A 9,966-nucleotide genomic window follows, 5' to 3' on the forward strand; every position below is an offset into this window, starting at 1 on the left:
GGGCTTCATTTCTATAATACTCTTGGGCCTTGCAGATGCCCAATACAAGTTCCTGTGGGTGATTGTAGGTGCCAATGCCTCAGCCTTGGACTGTGGGGTCTTCAACAGATCAAGCCTTCATACTGCATTGGAAGACGATGAGCTGGGTCTGCCTCCTCCAGAACCACTGCCCGGGGATGATAGGGATATGCCCTACTTCTTGGTGGGAGATGATGTCTTCCAATTGCAAACTTGGATGATGGAAGCCCTACAGTCTTCATGGAATGACAAGACCCCAGCATATTTTCAACTACCACACGTCCCATGCACACTGTATTGTTGAGAATGCATTTGGCATTCTGGCACACCATTGGAGATGCCTCCTGATGACGCTGCAGTTGAAACCGCACAGGTGCACCAAGGTGGTCCAAGGATGCTTGACCCTACACAACTTCCTCCATATGCAGGTGCCAGGTATCCTAGCGGCTGATGCGGACCAAGAAGATGAACATGGAAATGTTGTGCCCGGTGCATGGAGAGATGGTACTCAGTTAATTGATGCAAGAACAGTTTGTAGACCTCAAATTTCATGTGAAGCCAAGATACAGAGGAATTATTTGTGTGACTATTATAACAACCCCATTGGCGCTCTGCCCTGACAAGAGCGCATCACTGATATGCAGTGAATATACTGGCAATTAAGTGTATTTAGGATAAATAAATAAATCGATTGCATGTGTGTACCATGATATTTGTCTGAAGCAAATAAATAAATGTTTTACATGTGTGTGCCACAATATTTTAATCTTTGTCTTATTAACCATAAACAATTATAATACAAAGCAAAATAGTGAACAGTATGCCTCTCCTTGTCATAGGGCAATATGTGTGGGATAATGGATATTTAAAAATTGACATTTGACACTGGTATTGACTCCATGACCTTGAGTACTTAAGTTCATCCATCCTTTATATTAAAATCTTGTATGAAGTTTTGGGGCCAAAAGCCTAATAAAAATTTAATTGACATTGATATTTTGACCATTTGTAGGAACATGACATCTTGAAATATTAGGTTAATTATTTGACCCATGACATCTGAGAAATGACCTTTTATTTTCTTTTAACACCATGACCACCTCTTTTGTTGTTTTTATTGAGTATATGTTAATTTACCATACAAATATCAAATAATAATACATGAGTATAAGGGAGGGCGGCACGGTGGTGTAGTGGTTAGTGCTGTCGCCTCACAGCAAGAAGGTCTGGGTTCGAGCCCTGTGGCCTGCGAGGGCCTTTCTGTGCGGAGTTTGCATGTTCTCCCTGTGTCCACGTGGGTTTCCTCTGGGTGCTCCGGTTTCCTGCATGTCTTTGGACTGTGGGGGTTAGGTTAACTGGTGACTCTAAATTGACCATAGGTGTGAATGTGAGTGCGAATGGTTGTCTGTGTCTATGTGTCAGCCCTGTGATGACCTGGCGACTTGTCCAGGGTGTACCCTGCCTTTCTCCTGTAGTCAGCTGGGATAGGCTCCAGCTTGCCTGCAACCCTGTAGAACAGGATAAAGTGGCTAGAGATAATGAGAATGAATGAGTATAAGGGAATAACATTTTATCACATTCTAAAAAAATCCCATCTAAATAGCCCAACAGTTTGAGCACTGAAACACACTTTGACTGACTCTGAGCTACTGTCCTGCTCCTACTCCTGCTGAGTGGTGGGAGGGGGTGTCCGGATGTCCTTGTCACTGAGCATGGCACAATGGCCTGACAGCAATGATGGGATTGCAATGTCCTCACTTCTGGGCATCATTGGCTGAAACATACATGAAAATCAGCATATATAATATTAATTACATAAGCATATAGATACTGAAATGAATGTTTAAAACATGTGTATTATAGTGCAAGAGGTTAATTACTATTTACCTGTGAAAATACCTCTGGCAGGGTGCTGTGCAACCTTGGTGGCAGCAGCACAAGTGGCCCTGAGGCCACTGTCACTGTTGGCTGATGGAACTGCGCCTGAGTCAGTGTCCAAAGCTGCTGCGATACTGCTGGAAGTGGCCACTGCTGCTGCTGCGTGTAGTGACCCTGGCCCCACTGCTGCAACGGGACTTGGCCCCACTGCTGAGACAGATCCTGGACCAACTGCTGCGACTGTAGCTGGTCCCCTTCAGGCCTGGAGTATCTACTTAGCAGCTGCAGAGCATCCATGGTGAACTGGTCCCACCTGCTGTCGGGGATCTTGCTCATGTACTGGGTCATGTACTACCCGAAAGCCTCCCTGGTATCCATTGGTCTGAAAAGAGTCTGCAACTGCAATCAGAAGAAGAAAATATTTGCAACTTGTGTTGTAGCATATTGGCTTGTTACACTGATAGGTCATGTGTTGGTGTAATTTTTTTAACAGAACCTTTTTCAGTGATAGGTGAAAAAAAAAACTACCTGTTTGAAAATGTCCTGACTGGGCCATGGCTGCTCAAAGTACTTCAGCATCACATCCTCTAGGTGGCTGGTCTTTGCCTGCTTACCCGGCCTGCTGCCTCCTGGAGCCACACTTGAACTGGCAGGGGACTGTGGACGCTCTTTGTTGCCACTCTCGGACTTGCTGTGTACATCCTGTGATGAAGAGGCCTTCCCAAGCTATAAGCATTAGCAAAGAACAGTTTGCATTAGAAGAATGAAGACAATTATGAAACAGCAAAATTAACCTATCAATGAAAAAGGCTCTGTTAAAAAATTACGAGCAGCACACGGAAATACATGTATAATCACACTCTCAAATCATTCTGTTGGAGGAAAATGCTTACCTCTGTTGACTCTGTGGTGTATGTCCTGGGTGTGATGTGATCCTGCAAAAAAGTGAATGACTTCAGCTGCCACTCCTGTCTGGGTGTCCTGTTCTGGGCCGCCAAGCCACTCTTCATACACTTCATCAGCTTGCCAACAGCCGTTTGCTGATTTCGGAACCAACCCTCAATCTCGGCCACTGTAGAAGAAAAAAACATAAAACAAAACTTTTCAATTACTACCAAAAGAAAATGCAAACAAAAATCTCAGTGACCAAATAAAATATGAGTCTGACCAAATAAGATACAAGGGAAAAAAATATCACAACCAAGCCTCTTGGCCAATGCCTCCAGCTTCCACCTCTTGGAGGCCTTGGCATAGAACTTGCTATCCAACTTGTCATAAAACTCCTTCCTCTCCTGGAACCACTTGACAAGGATGTTCTTTTCTGCCAGCTCGAAGGCATACTTCTCCCTGTCCATGCAGGGCTTGCCGGTGCTGCAACTGTCATCAAATTCTTCCTCTTCCTCCCCCTCTGCTGTTTCAGGCTGGGTTTCTTGAAGCTGTTCTTCAGGCTGTTCCCTCTCTGGAGATGTAGTACACTTTCCTTTTGCTTGCTTCTTCTTGGGTCCCGTTTTCTTAAAATTTAAACTGAATTTTCTAATTTTTCCCACAAAATATCAAATGTTCTTCAGTCAAAAGACAGATGCAGAATGCTGCAGATATGCTTTTATACCCACTCCTGGCTTGCGTCACACTCAAGTCATGAGTGATTGTCACATGCTAATCACATGCATCACACATGCTTCATGTGTGGCCCATACTCCTAGCACAGGAAACTGGTAAAATGCAAGTCATATGCACTCCACACTCACTGAACATGCACGGATCGCGTGCATCAGACATGCACTTTCCATGGGCTAATGGCGCAATTTTTCCCATGCCTTGAAGTCAGGCATGCTACCTGTACTTGACAATTACTTTGCCCATACTCTTCCCCCAGGTTCACCGCGACCCTGCAGCACGGCTGTGAGCAACCAAACCCTGCGACCTGTGCATGTCCAAAACACTTCCGACGCCTTCATGCTGATGACTGTGTGTCATCAGCATAACAGTGGAAACTAATCTCATGTTTATGAATAATATCACCCAGAGGTAACATATATAAAAAAAAATAAATAAAAAAAAAAGCAGTGGACCCAGGACAGAAGCTTGTGGAACACCAAAATTTACCTCAGTGCAGCCAAGATAAGAAATTTAATGTCACTACATGATGCAGAAAAACTAGTTCATGCTTTTGTTACGTCCAGGTTGGATTACTGTCATGCCTTACTGTCTGGATGTTCCAATAAGTGTGTAAACAAGCTCCAGTTAGTTCAAAATGCAGCAGCAAGAGTCCTTACTAGAACTAGAAAATATGATCACATCACCCCTGTCTTATCCACACTGCATTGACTCCCAATCAAATTTCATATTATTATAAAAATACTACTATTTGTTAGGTTGGGCTGGGAATCAAACCCAGGTAGCTGGTGTAGTAACCCAGCAACCCCCCCACTAGGCCACCAGGGGAATGACAAGTGCAGAGGAGTGAGACAAAAAAAGTTAGAGTTCAAATAGTTTATTCACCAAAGTCCAGAAAATCCAAAGTTTGTGAAAAAGCAAAAATCCACAAAAGAAAAAACCCAACACACAGGAGATACAAAAAAACATCCAAAAGTTCAAAAGTCCAGAAATCCAAAACCAAGGCAAAGAAAGCAAAAATCCAAATGCTCAGAAGATACAAAAACAGCAAGGGTCCATGTAAACAAAAACAGTCCAAAAGTCCTAAGAGAGTAGAGATCCAAAACCACAAGTAGACAGGCAAGGTACACAGAAGGTAACTAGTAATACACAGCACAAAAGACTCAGTGACTAGACACACAAACTGGGGTAGTATAAATACCCAAAGTAATTGAACACATGACCAGGACAAAATTGGCAATTAAGAAAGGGCGGGACAGTTAACAAGGCACATGACTAACAAAATAAACACAAACCACCTAGCTGTCAAAACAAACATGACAAGTAAAAGATACAATAGCGGCCTCTAGAGGCCAAGATAGTCCCCAAGCCTAACACTATTGACCTTTAAAGGAACAGTCCACCGTACTTCCATAATGAAATATGCTCTTATCTGAATTGAGACGAGCTGCTCTGTACCTCTCCGAGCTTTGCGCGACCTCCCAGTCAATCAGACGCGCTGTCACTCCTGTTAGCAATGTAGCTAGGCTCAGCATGGCCAATGGTATTTTTTGGGGCTGTAGTTAGATGCGACCAAACTCTTCCGCGTTTTTCCTGTTTACATAGGTTTATATGACCAGTGATATGAAACAAGTTCAGTTACACAAATTGAAACATACTGATTTTCTATGCTATGGAAAGTCCGCACTATAATGACAGGCGTACTAACACCTTCTGCGCGCTTCGGCAGCGCATTGATATCTGAGCTCCGTATCAATGCGCTGCCGAAGCGCGCAGAAGGTGTTAGTACGCCTGTCATTATAGTGCGGACTTTCCATAGCATAGAAAATCGCTACGTTTCAATTTGTGTAACTGAACTTGTTTCATATCACTGGTCATATAAACCTATGTAAACAGGAAAAACGCGGAAGAGTTTGGTCGCATCTAACTACAGCCCCAAAAAATACCATTGGCCATACTGAGCCTAGCTACATTGCTAACAGGAGTGACAGCGCGTCTGACTGCGTCTGACTGACTGGGAGGTCGCGCAAAGCTCGGAGAGGTATGGAGCAGCTCGTCTCAATTCAGATAAGAGCATATTTCATTATGGAAGTACGGTGGACTGTTCCTTTAAAGCACTGAATGGTCTTGTGCCACAGTACCTGAGTGAACTTCTGGTCCTTTATGACCCACCACGCCTACTTAGATCAAAAGGTGCAGGCTATCTACTGGTACCTCGTATAGTGAAGGCTACATCAGGGGGCAGAGCCTTTTCTTACAAAGCCCCACAGTTATGGAACAGCCTTCCAAGTAGTGTTTGGAAATCAGACACAGTCTCAGCATTTAAGTCAAGGCTGAAAACATACCTATTTAGTCAAGCCTTTTGTTAATAGTGTTTATGAGGTAAAGGAGTAGATCTGGAGGGTCCTCAGACAGAGTGTTTTGGTAAACTGGGATGTATGGATGCTGTCAGTCCTCCACTCGCTTGCTCACTCGAGTGTGTTGACAGTGTAGTGGCTGACTGCTTTATGTCCCAGGGCTCCCACATGCCTGTGTTACCTTCTGGCTCTCCCCTTTTAGTTATGCTGTCATAGTTAGTTTTGCCAGAGTCCCTGCTTGCATTCAGCACAAAATGTATACTGTTTCTATTTATTCAGGTGACATTGGGCATACCTAACAACCTGTGCTCCCCCCCGGAGTTACATGTCAATCCTGAGATCAAGATGCTGACCTCTTCCTGCTCCTCAGACCTGCCTGATCCATCCTGATGCCCTATATCTGGCTGGAGTCTCATCACATCGCTCCTGTGGAGGACGACTCCATATGGACAGTCCAAAGTCACACTTGGAAGATGCTCTGGACACTTACAATAATGCTCTCATGGCTGAGGACTACAGTTGACTTGCTAACTTTAGGACTGCAGTTGTCATGAACAGTTTTGCACTCACGTTTCCATCAGTTGAAGAGTTATTACATCAGTAAAACTGACTTCATGTTAAAACTGTTAATGTTATAATCATGTTGTCTGTTGTTGCCCAAATGAGGATGGGTTCCCTTTTGAGTCTGGTTCCTCTCGAGGTTTCTTCCTCATGTCATCTGAGGGAGTTTTTCCTTGCCACCATCGCCACATGTTTGATCATTGGGGATCAGTGTTGGGAGTAATGTGTTACAAAAGTAACGAATTACTGTAATGCATTGCTTTTTGCAGTAACGAGGTAATGTAAGACATTACAGAAAAAAAAATTGGCAATATTTTACTCTGTACAAATGTCAGTAACGCGCGTTACAATGCATTTTTAACCTGGAATGAAGTGGTGGGTTTTTTTTTCTTCATACAAATTCGCCAAAATCATCACGAGATCAGCAGAGGTGAAACGTCCGCGTAAAATGTTTCATTTCCTTTTTGTTTAGGCTAGTCAGACAGAAGAGAGAGATGAGTGAACCTGCAGCTGATCTAACGTCGGAAAGCACATTCTCCAGATGGGCATACGCCCATTACTTTACGTTTGTGAAAGTAAGGATGTGAAGAACATCGTAGTCAAATGCACTTTGTGTGCTAAACCTAAAGAACTGTCCACTTCCCGAAATAGCACCAGTAATTTAACTAAACATTTACAGAGGTGCCATAGTAACATGAAGTTAGCAAGGAAGCAAGTGGAGGATGAGAGTGGCGATAAAATCACAAAACAGCCAAAATTAACGTTCTCCTGCTCTGAGATGCTACTTCAGCCTCAAGAGGTTAGGAGACTTGTGGTGGAGTATGTTGTTGAAGATATGCTGACAGTTTGTTTACATTTTTGTCCTGTATAACTGAGTTTTTTTTCTGGTCGGAAGTCAGACTAAAGTGATTGAGCTGCCTTTCCTTCGAGGGCTAATATGCCTAAGCACTTCAATATCATTAAAAGCACTTTGATTTTGTTATTTCTAATTCTGTTTTTTGAAATGTGACTGGGTAGCCTCATATAGCTAATAGTCATTGTCTAGCTGTGATTTAAAAGGCTTGTGGTTTTTTTTTTTTTTTTCAGGCCAGTGTTATTGTAGGCTACGATTTGCCATAATGTTAATTTTTGTTAAATTTCTGAAATGGAGTCATATCCCTTAGGGCTAATCTTTTTTTTTTTTTTATGAAGCATAAACTATGCTTAATGCTGTAAACTAGAAAACAATAAAGGCATAGAAATGCTAATTTTGTATCCTGTCATATCTTTAGACATTACAATACAATACAGTTCACTTAATGTTAATATGAATAGGCCTAAAGTTACAGTATTTCTATCACAATTTGCCAGACTTTCACCTTTTGTCTGTTCTTGCGATGATTGTTCCTTGTATTGTGCCATGAGCCATCACTGTGGCTATTATATTCTACTGTTTTTAACCATAAGCCTAGCTCAGTCAGATACCACATCAGCTTCCACTGGATGTGTGATGAGCTAATTGAGCGTCTTGAGCTACATTTAGATTGCCAAATCCATACTTCCAGTTATTTTGGTGAGAGTAACTTAAAAGTAATGCAATAGTAGTGTAATGCCTTACATTTTAAATACAGTAATATTGTAATGTAACTAATTACTTTAAAATGACAGTAACAAGTAATAAATAATGCAAAACAGTTTTGAAGTAACTTGCCCAACACTGTTGGGGATAGATTAGGGATAAAATTAGCTTATGTTTAAAGTCATTCAAATCCTGTAAAGCTGCTTTGCGACAACGTCTATTGTTAAAAGCGCTATATAAATAAACTTGACTTGACTTACGGTGGGTTGTGAGTGTGGCTTAAGATATCTAATATTTAATAGCCCTACCTTTAGATCAAAGGTGCTGGCAATGGCTGTACAGTCAGTGTGATCTAATTTTATATTGATTAGGTTACTGGAACAAACTCTCTGAGTATTTCTACTTTTTTGTTTATCTTGGAGAACAGACGCAGTCTCAATGTAGTGGACCCTGAGTGATGACTCTGTGCAGCTAGCAGACAGTTGGTTTAGCCTGTTTGTCTGCTCCCTGGCCTTGGCTCTGGATTGTCAGAAGTTAACTAGACCTGTTCTGAGACTACGAGCTATGCTGCAAGAAATGAGAGCAGCACATTCCCGAGTGGGATGGATACCGTCCTGCCCTAACAGGCCAGCAGTGCCCTCAAAATGAGTCCAATTATCTGTAAAGCCCACACTGTTTTCAGAGCACCACCTGGACAACCAGCAGTTCAGCAACCATAACCTGCTGTAAGCTATATCGCCACACCGCATTGGGATGGAGCCAGAGCATACTACAGCATCGGACATCGCCTTCGCTAAGTTAAACACCTCTACAAAGTTACTCCTCTACAGTGTCAGAGTCAGTGCCAGAGCCATTGCCAGCTCCAGCACAAAAGCCAGTGTCAGAATCTGAGCCAGTTCCAGAACCAATGCCAGAGGACGACGGGGTGGCCTCTGCCTCAGCTGGCTATGAAGATGTCGTTGCTCCACTGCCGCCCAGCTATAAAGATGTCGTCCTACCACCGCTGCCCAGCTATGAAGACGTCATCATCCTGCCACCGCTCAACCACGAAGACTTCATCATCGTCTCCCTGTTGGGTCCTGACCAGGACCAGAACAATGTGCAGACAGAGCTCAAGCCCATGCCTGAGTCTAGTCCAGAATCCAAGTCATGTCCAGAGCTTGAACCTGCATCCAGTCCAAGGTCCAGTCCAGAGCTCGAGCCCATGCCTGAGTCTAGTCCAGAGTCCAAGTTATGTCTAGAGCTCGAGCCCGTATCCAGCCCAGAGTCTGAGTCATGTTCAGCGCTCGAGCCCATATCCAGCCCAGATTCCAAGTCCTGTCCTGAGTCTGAGCCCAAGTCCCCACCTGAGCCAAGAATCTGGTGCTATGTTGGCTCAGAGTGACACACCGATGGCATGGCATCTGGCATCAGGCCCTCATCCCCAGGGCCAGGAAAGAAGGATTTATGCTCCTGGAGGGAGCTCTTTGGGGGGGTCTGTCACACCTACATGCCGTGGTGCATGCATCTGTCGGGCTCTCGGGTGCACTCTAGACTGTTCACACGCCGAGTGGACTCTTACACGCACATTGTTAATTATACACACCTGCATAGGATTAAGGTGCATTAGTGCGCCTATATAAAGATTCAGAAAATGCAAGTTCAGTGCAAAGTATTGAGTTCATTGTGACACTTTACCGAGCCGTGTTTCCGTAGTAGATTTCCTGGTTTCCTGATTCCTGTTCCTTGTTTCCATTTTCCTCTGGCCTGTGATATTCTGTTTGTGCCTCGCCGACCCTTTGCTCATTTCCAGTTTATGATCTTGCCTGCCGATTTGGATTGTTTGCTTGTTTTCACTATTATTAATAAAATCTATTCTGCACTAATATCCATCTCCTACCAATCCCTGACACTGTGGGGATTTCACTAAATTGCCTGTGCATTGTCTGATTTATTGTTACTGTGGTTGGATGTACTGTAAAACATCCTGCTTCAAAT

This window comes from Neoarius graeffei, chromosome 14 (assembly GCF_027579695.1).
Source record: "Neoarius graeffei isolate fNeoGra1 chromosome 14, fNeoGra1.pri, whole genome shotgun sequence".
In the NCBI taxonomy this organism is placed as follows: domain Eukaryota; kingdom Metazoa; phylum Chordata; class Actinopteri; order Siluriformes; family Ariidae; genus Neoarius; species Neoarius graeffei.